Source organism: Triticum urartu, chromosome 3 (assembly GCF_003073215.2).
Source record: "Triticum urartu cultivar G1812 chromosome 3, Tu2.1, whole genome shotgun sequence".
In the NCBI taxonomy this organism is placed as follows: domain Eukaryota; kingdom Viridiplantae; phylum Streptophyta; class Magnoliopsida; order Poales; family Poaceae; genus Triticum; species Triticum urartu.
In genome coordinates this window covers 679,013,190-679,022,780 of record NC_053024.1, presented here as the reverse complement: position 1 = coordinate 679,022,780, position 9,591 = coordinate 679,013,190, and positions in this window count along the sequence as shown.

Here is a 9,591-nt window from a genome sequence, read left to right as displayed (position 1 = left end):
GTGAACAAATTACTGTTGAGCAATTGACAGAATTGAGCATAGTTATGAGAATATCTAGGTATGATCATGTATATAGGCATCACGTCCGAGACAAGTAGACCGACTCCTGCCTGCATCTACTACTATTACTCCACTCATCGGACCGCTATCCAGCATGCATCTAGAGTATTAAGTTAAAAACAGAGTAACGCCTTAAGCAAGATGACATGATGTAGAGGGATAGACTCATGCAATATGAGAAAACCCCATCTTGTTATCCTCGATGGCAACAATACAATACGTGCCTTGCTGCCCTACTGTCACTGGGAAAGGACACCGCAAGATTGAACCCAAAGCTAAGCACTTCTCCCATTGCAAGAAAGATCAATCTAGTAGGCCAAACCAAACTGATAATTCGAAGAGACTTGCAAAGATAACCAATCATACATAAAAGAATTCAGAGAAGATTCAAATATTATTCATAGATAGACTTGATCATAAACCCACAATTCATCGGTCTCAACAAACACACCGCAAAAAGAAGATTACATCGAATAGATCTCCACAAGAGAGGGGGAGAACATTGTATTGAGATCCAAAAAGAGAGAAGAAGCCATCTAGCTATAACTATGGACCCGTAGGTCTGAAGTAAACTACTCACACTTCATGGAGGGGCTATGGTGTTGATGTAGAAGCCCTCCGTGATCGATGCCCCCTCCGGCGGAGCTCCGGAACAGGCCCCAAGATGGGATCTCGTGGATACAGAAAGTTACGGCGTGGAATTAGGGTTTTGGCTCCGTATCTGATCGTTTGGGGGTACGTAGGTATATATAGGAGGAAGGAGTACGTCGGTGGAGCAACAGGGGGCCCACGAGGGTGGAGGGCGCGCCTGGGGGTAGGCGTGCCCCCTACCTCGTGGCCTCCTCTTTTCTTTCTTGACGTAGGGTCCAAGTCTCCCGGGTCTTGTTCGTTGAGAAAATCACGTTCCCGAAGGTTTCATTCCGTTTGGACTCCGTTTGATATTCCTTTTCTTCGAAACCCTAAAATAGGCAAAAAACAACAATTCTGGGCTGGGCCTCCGGTTAATAGGTTAGTCCCAAAAATAATATAAAAGTGGATAATAAAGCCCAATATGTCCAAAACAGTAGATAATATAGCATGGAGCAATCAAAAATTATAGATACATTGGAGACATATCAATGATCGGGTGTGATAAGCTCTACGTTCACATACATCGGGTGCAAGCCAATTTTGCACACGCAGAATATTCGGGTTAAACTTGACGAGCCTAGCATATGCAGATATGGCCTCGGAACACTGAGACCGAAAGGTCGAGCGTGAATCATATAGTAGATATGATCAACATAGTGATGTTCACCATTGAAAACTACTCCATCTCACGTGATGATCGGACATGGTTTAGTTGATATGGATCACATGATCACTTAGATGATTAGAGAGATGTCTATCTAAGTGGGAGTTCTTAAGTAATTTGATTAATTGAACTTTAATTTATCATGAACTTAGTACCTGATAGTATTTTGCATGTCTATGTTGTTGTAGATAGATGGCCCTGTTGTTGTTCCGTTGAATTTTAATGCGTTCCTAGAGAAAGCTAAGTTGAAAGATGATGGTAGCAACTACACGGACTGGGTCCGTAACTTGAGGATTATCCTCATTGCTGCACAGAAGAATTACGTCCTAGAAGCACCGCTAGGTGACAAACCCGCTGCAGGAGCAACGCCAATGTTGTGACACCTGGCAGAGCAAAGCTGATGACTACTCGATAGTTCAGTTGTGCCATGCTTTACGGCTTAGAACCGGGACTTCAACGACGTTTTGAACGTCATGGAGCATATGAGATGTTCCAGGAGTTGAAGTTAATATTTCAAGCAAATGCCCGGATTGAGAGATATGAAGTCTCCAATAAGTTCTACAGCTGCAAGATGGAGGAGAATAGTTCTGTCAGTGAACATATACTCAGAATGTCTGGGTACCACAACCACTTGACTCAGCTGAGGAGTTAATCTTCCAGATGATTGCGTCATTGACAGAATTCTTCAATCACTGCCACCAAGCTACAAGAGCTTCGTGATGAACTATAATATGCAAGGGATGAACAAGACTATTCCCGAGCTCTTCGCGATGCTGAAAGCTGCGGAGGTAGAAATCAAGAAGGAGCATCAAGTGTTGATGGTCAACAAGACCACTAGTTTCAAGAAAAAGGGCAAAGGGAAGAAGAAGGGGAACTTCAAAAAGAACGGCAAGCAAGTTTCTACTCAAGAGAAGAAACCCAAACCTGGACCTAAGCCTGAAACTGAGTGCTTCTATTGCAAGCAGACTGGTCACTGGAAGCGGAACTGCCCCAAGTATTTGGCGGATAAGAAGGATGGCAAGGTGAACAAAGGTATATGTGATATACATGTTATTGATGTGTACCTTACTAATGCTCGCAGTAGCACCTGGGTATTTGATACTGGTTCTGTTGCTAATATTTGCAACTCGAAACAGGGACTACGGATCTAGCAAAGATTGGTTAAGGACGAGGTGACGATGCGCGTGGGAAACGGTTCCAAAGTCGATGTGATCGCAGTCGGCACGCTACCTCTACATCTACCTTCGGGATTAGTATTAGACCTAAATAATTGTTATTCGGTGCCAGCGTTAAGCATGAACATTATATCTGGATCTTGTTTGATGCGAGACGGTTATTCATTTAAATCAGAGAATAATGGTTGTTCTATTTATATGAGTAATATCTTTTATGGTCATGCACCCTTGAAGAGTGGTCTATTCTTGTTGAATCTCGATAGTAGTAACACACATATTCATAATGTTGAAGCCAAAAGATGCAGAGTTGTTAATGAGAGTGCAACTTATTTGTGGCACTGCCGTTTAGGTCATATCGGTGTAAAGCGCATGAAGAAACTCCATTCTGATGGACTTTTGGAACCACTTGATTATGAATCACTTGCTACTTGCGAACCGTGCCTCATGGGCAAGATGACCAAAACACCGTTCTCCGGTACTATCGTGAGAGCAACAGATTTGTTGGAAATCATACATACAGATGTATGTGGTCCGATGAATATTGAGGCTCGTGGCGGATATCGTTATTTTCTCACCTTCACAGATGACTTAAGCAGATATGGATATATCTACTTAATGAAACACAAGTCTGAAACATTTGAAAAGTTCAAGGAATTTCAGAGTGAAGTTGAAAATCATCGTAACAAGAAAATAAAGTTTCTACGATCTGATCGTGGAGGAGAATATTTGAGTTACGAGTTTGGTGTACATTTGAAAAATTGTGGAATAGTTTCGCAACTCACGCCACCCGGAACACCTCAGCGTAATGGTGTGTCCGAACGTCGTAATCGTACTTTACTGGATATGGTGCGATCTATGATGTCTCTTACTGATTTACCGCTATCGTTTTGGGGATACGCTCTAAAGACGGCCGCATTCACGTTAAATAGGGCACCATCAAAATCCGTTGAGACGACGCCTTATGAACTGTGGTTTGGCAAGAAACCAAAGTTGTCGTTTCTAAAAGTTTGGGGCTGCGATGCTTATGTGAAAAAGCTTCAAACTGATAAGCTCGAACCCAAATCGGAGAAATGTGTCTTCATAGGATATCCAAAGGAAACTATTGGATACACCTTCTATCACAGATCCGAAGGCAAGACTTTTGTTGCTAAATTCGGAAACTTTCTGGAGAAGGAGTTTCTCTCGAAAGAAGTGAGTGGGAGGAAAGTAGAACTTGACGAGGTAACTGTACCTGCTCCCTTATTGGAAAGTAGTACATCACAGAAAACTGTTTCTGCGACACCTACACCAGTCAGTGAGGAAGCGAATGATGATGATCATGAAACTTCAGAACAAGATACTACTGAACCTCGTAGATCAACCAGAGTAAGATCCGCACCAGAGTGGTACGGTAATCCTGTTCTGGAAGTCATGTTATTAGATCATGATGAACCTACGAACTATGAAGAAGCGATGGTGAGCCCAGATTCCACAAAGTGGCTTGAAGCCATGAAATCTGAGATAGGATCCATGTATGAGAACAAAGTGTGGACTTTGGTTGACTTGCCCGATGATCGGCAAGCAATTGAGAATAAATGGATCTTCAAGAAGAAGACTGACGCTGACGGTAATATTACTGTCTACAAAGCTCGACTTGTCGCAAAAGGTTTTTGGCAAGTTCAAGGGATTGACTACGATGAGACCTTCTCACCCGTAGCGATGCTTAAGTCTGTCCGAATCATGTTAGCAATTGCCGCATTTTATGATTATGAAATTTGACAGATGGATGTTAAAACTGCATTCCTGAATGGATTTCTGGAAGAAGAGTTGTATATGATGCAACTAGAAGGTTTTGTCGACCCAAAGGGAGCCAACAAAGTGTGCAAGCTCCAGCGATCCATTTATGGACTGGTGCAAGCCTCTCGGAGTTGGAATAAACGTTTTGATAGTGTGATCAAAGCATTTGGTTTTATACAGACTTTTGGAGAAGCCTGTATTTACAAGAAAGTGAGTGGGAGCTCTATTGCATTTCTGATATTATATGTGGATGACATATTGTTAATTGGAAATGATATAGAATTTCTGGATAGCATAAAGGGATACTTGAATAAGAGTTTTTCAATGAAAGACCTCGGTGAAGCTGCTTACATATTAGGCATTAAGATCTATAGAGATAGATCAAGACGCTTAATTGGACTTTCACAAACAACATACCTTGACAAAATTTTGAAGAAGTTCAAAATGGATCAAGCAAAGAAAGGATTCTTGCCTGTGTTACAAGGTGTGAAATTGAGTAAGACTCAATGCCCGACCACTTCAGAAGATAGAGAGAATATGAAAGATGTTCCCTATGCATCAGCCATAGGATCTATCATGTATGCAATGCTGTGTACCAGACCCGATGTATGCCTTGCTATAAGTCTAGTAAGGAGGTACCAAAGTAATCCAGGAGTGGATCACTGGACAGCGGTCAAGAACATCCTAAAATACCTATAAAGGACTAAGGATATGTTTCTCGTATATGGAGGTGACAAAGAGCTCATCGTAAAAGGTTACGTTGATGCAAGCTTTGACACTGATTTGGACGATTCTAAATCGCAAACCGGATACGTGTTTACATTAAACGGTGGAGCTGTCAGTTGCTGCAGTTCTAAACAAAGCGTCGTAGCGGGATCTACATGTGAAGCGAAGTACATAGCTGCTTCGGAAGCAGCAAACGAAGGAGTCTGGATGAAGGAGTTCATATCCGATCTAGGTGTCATACCTAGTGCATCGGGTCCAATGAAAATCTTTTGTGACAATACTGGTGCAATTGCCTTGGCAAAGGAATCCAGATTTCACAAAAGGACCAAGCACATCAAGAGACGCTTCAATTCCATCCGGGATCTAGTCCAGGTGGGAGACATAAAGATTTGCAAGATACATACGGATCTGAATGTTGCAGACCCATTGACTAAGCCTCTTCCACGAGCAAAACATGATCAGCACCAAGGCTCCATGGGTGTTAGAATCATTACAGTATAATCTAGATTATTGACTCTAGTGCAAGTGGGAGACTGAAGGAAATATGCCCTAGAGGCAATAATAAAGTTATTATTTATTTCCTTATAATCATGATAAATGTTTATTATTCATGCTAGAATTGTATTAACCGGAAACATAATACATGTGTGAATACATAGACAAACAAAGTGTCACTAGTATGCCTCTACTTGACTAGCTCATTAATCAAAGATGGTTATGTTTCCTAACCATGAACAATGAGTTGTTATTTGATTAACGAGGTCACATCATTAGTTGAATGATCTGATTGACATGACCCATTCCGTTAGCTTAGCACCCGATCGTTTAGTATGTTGCTATTGCTTTCTTCATGACTTATACATGTTCCTATAACTATGAGATTATGCAACTCCCGTTTGGCGGAGGAACACTTTGGGTGCTACCAAACGTCACAACGTAACTGGGTGATTATAAAGGAGCATTACAGGTGTCTCCAAAGGTAGATGTTGGGTTGGCGTATTTCGAGATTAGGTTTTGTCACTCCGATTGTCGAGAGGTATCTCTGGGCCCTCTCGGTAATGCACATCACTTAAGCCTTGCAAGCATTGCAACTAAATGAGTTAGTTGCGGGATGATGTATTACAGAACGAGTAAAGAGACTTGCCGGTAACGAGATTGAACTAGGTACTGGAATACCGACGATCAAATCTCGGGCAAGTAACATACCGATGACAAAGGGAACAACGTATGTTGTTATGCGGTCTGACCAATAAAGATCTTCGTAGAATATGTAGGAGCCAATATGGGCATCCAGGTCCCGCTATTGGTTATTGACCGGAGACGTGTCTCGGTCATGTCTACATTGTTCTCGAACCCGTAGGGTCCGCATGCTTAAGGTTAGGATGACAGTTATATTGTGAGTTTATGCATTTTGATGTACCAAAGGTTGTTCAGAGTCCCGGATGTGATCACGGACATGACGAGGAGTCTCGAAATGGTCGAGACATAAAGATTGATATATTGGAAGCCTATGTTTGGATATCGGAAGTGTTCCGGGTGAAATCGGGATTTTACCGGAGTACCGGGAAGGTTACCGGAACCCCCCGGGAGCTAAATGGGCCATGATGGGCCTTAGTGGAAAAGAGAAGAGGCAGCCCTACATGGGCTGTGCGCCTCCCCCTTCCCCTAGTCCTATTAGGACTAGGAGAGGTGGCCGGCCCCCTCTTTCTCTTTTCCCCCTCCGCGAATCCTATTCCAACTAGGATTGGGGGGGGGGGGAATCCTACTCCCAGAGGGAGTAGGACTCTCCTGGCGCGCCTTATGTGGCCGGCCAGCCTTCCCCCCTTTGGTCCTTTATATACTAAGGCAGAGGCACCCCAGAAACACACAAGTTGATCCACGTGATCTATTCCTTAGCCGTGTGCGGTGCCCCCTGCCACCATATTCCTCGATAATACTGTAGCGGAGTTTAGGTGAAGCCCTGCTGCTGTAGTGCATCAAGATCGTCACCACGCCGTCGTGCTGACGGAATTCTTCCCCGACACTTTGCTGGATCGGAGTCCGGGGATCGTCATCGAGCTGAACGTGTGCTCGAACTCGGAGGTGCCGTAGTTTCGGTGCTTGATCGGTTGGATCGTGAAGACGTACGACTACTTCCTCTACGTTGTGTCAGCGCTTCCGCAGTCGGTCTGCGTAGTGTACGTAGACAACACTCTCCCCTCTCGTTGCTATGCATCACATGATCTTGCATGTGCGTAGGAATTTTTTTGAAATTACTACGAAACCCAACAGTGGCATCCGAGCCTAGGTTATTTATGTTGATGTTATATGCACGAGTAGAACACAAGTGAGTTGTGGGCGATATAAGTCATACTGCCTACCAGCATGTCATACTTTGGTTCGGCGGCATTGTTGGACGAGATGACCCGGACCAACATTACGCGTACGCATACGCGAGACCGGTTCCCCCGACGTGCTTTGCACATAGGTGGCTTGCGGGCGACTGTCTCTCCAACTTTAGTTGAACCAAGTATGGCTACGCCCGGTCCTTGCGAAGGTTAAAACGGAGTCTATTTGACAAACTATCATTGTGGTTTTGATGCGTAGGTGAGATTGGTTCTTGCTTAAGCACGTAGCAGCCACGTAAAACTTGCAACAACAAAGTAGAGGATGTCTAACTTGTTTTTGCAGGGCATGTTGTGATGTGATATGGTCAAGACATGATGCTGAATTTTATTGTATGAGATGATCATGTTTTGTAACCGAGTTATCGGCAACTGGCAGGAGCCTTATGGTTGTCGTTTTATTGTATGAAATGCAATCGCGATGTAATGCTTTACTTTATCACTAAGCGGTAGCGAGATAGTTCGTGGCACTACTAGGAAAAGGCCTACTAATGGCGCACCTAATTTGGCCATTAATGGCGCATTAGTGGTGCCATTAGTGCGCCATTAGTATATTTTACTAATGGCGCACCACGGGTGCGCCATTAGTATCTGGTATACTAATGGCGCACCTCAGATGCGCCATTAGTATATACAACAGTGCGCCATTAGTATGCCTCCCAGGGGGCCATGTATACCCAGGTGCTTTGGCATACTAATGGCGCACAACAAAAGATGCGCCATTAGTAACTTCGGCATACTAATGGCGCACTGTTTAATGATGCGCCATTAGTATCCTTTGGCATACTAATGGCGCACTATGATGTGATGCGCCATTAGTATGAATATTAGGTTTTTTATTTTTTAATTTTCTGTTTTTTGCACAGGTTACAAAATGTATAATTGGACAAAATATAGACAGCACACATCAACAACAGATTCATCGAATACAATAGAAGATTAGTCTCTGAATACAATTCATCATTTTAGTCTCCGAATACAATTCATCATATTAGTCTCCGAATTGAAAAGACCGAACAAAGATAGAACATTATATTACAAGTCTCGAGACCGCGAGTTTGTCTTCACATTACAAGTCGATATCGATCATCTAAACTACCATCACATAGAAGAGAGCTGCGGTCATCACGTGAGCATCATCACGATAGATACCTCGTCTTCACGGTTGATTTCTAACTCCCTTCTTCATCCTCTGCACAACCCGCTCACTCCCTCACCGCTAAGCACTAGCGGGGCGTATCTACTATATCGCGCGCTCATGCTTAGTGTGGTAGCTATATAGCTAACTGATTTCACCCGGGTTGATGGCCCGTTCGAGTGGAGATAGTGAAATCATCTCGGCGGATAATCGCTCTCAGATCGGCGTGTTTACGCCCTATATCTATCAGGGACCTTACCTATAGTCGACATACCGGATCGTTACGCGTAGCCAGTGAGACTCGATCTATAACGCCACCGGGAGCCCAAAGCCGCACAACCAAAAGTACTCAAACACCAGATGGCATCGCTGTAGTCCAACGAAATGTTAGGTACCAATTCACAGACAATACATAAGCAATATATAAGTATGCAACAGAACGATCGGAAGAGAAAAGCAAGACATTAATAGCATCGATTACATCTAAGTTGAACGACTCTCGAAACCAAAGAGACATACTACAAGTTCATTAAAGTTTAATTACAACATGAGCCAATCGATGTTTCAGAACTAGACACAGCATCACTGCTTTCGACTCGACTCAAGGGACCGGAGCGTGGATGAAGCCGCCGTCTATCGTGGGAGTCATGAAACAACGGGCGTTGTCAGCCTGCATTTGTAGGATTGTGTCGATGTCACTGTTGGACGGTTGATTTCTGAGGTAGAACTGCCCCGAGGTACGAAGGACATCTTGATGGATGATTTCCGCAAACTCCGACTGGATGCGAAAGAATTCTTGTCTGATGTCCGCGTCCTGGATTGCCGACACGCTCGCGGCCCAATCTTTGAGTCTACTCGGTAGCAGAAGTTGATGATGGTCCCGTACGATCGCCCGCATGTGATGGATGGCGTAGTAGGCACCCTTCTGACCGCCAGGCGGCTGCTTGACGCAGCAGAACGTCGTATTGTGGGAGAACACGTGCTTGCCGTACTTACGAATAGGCCTGGTGAAGGTGCCTCCAGATTTGACGTAGCCGG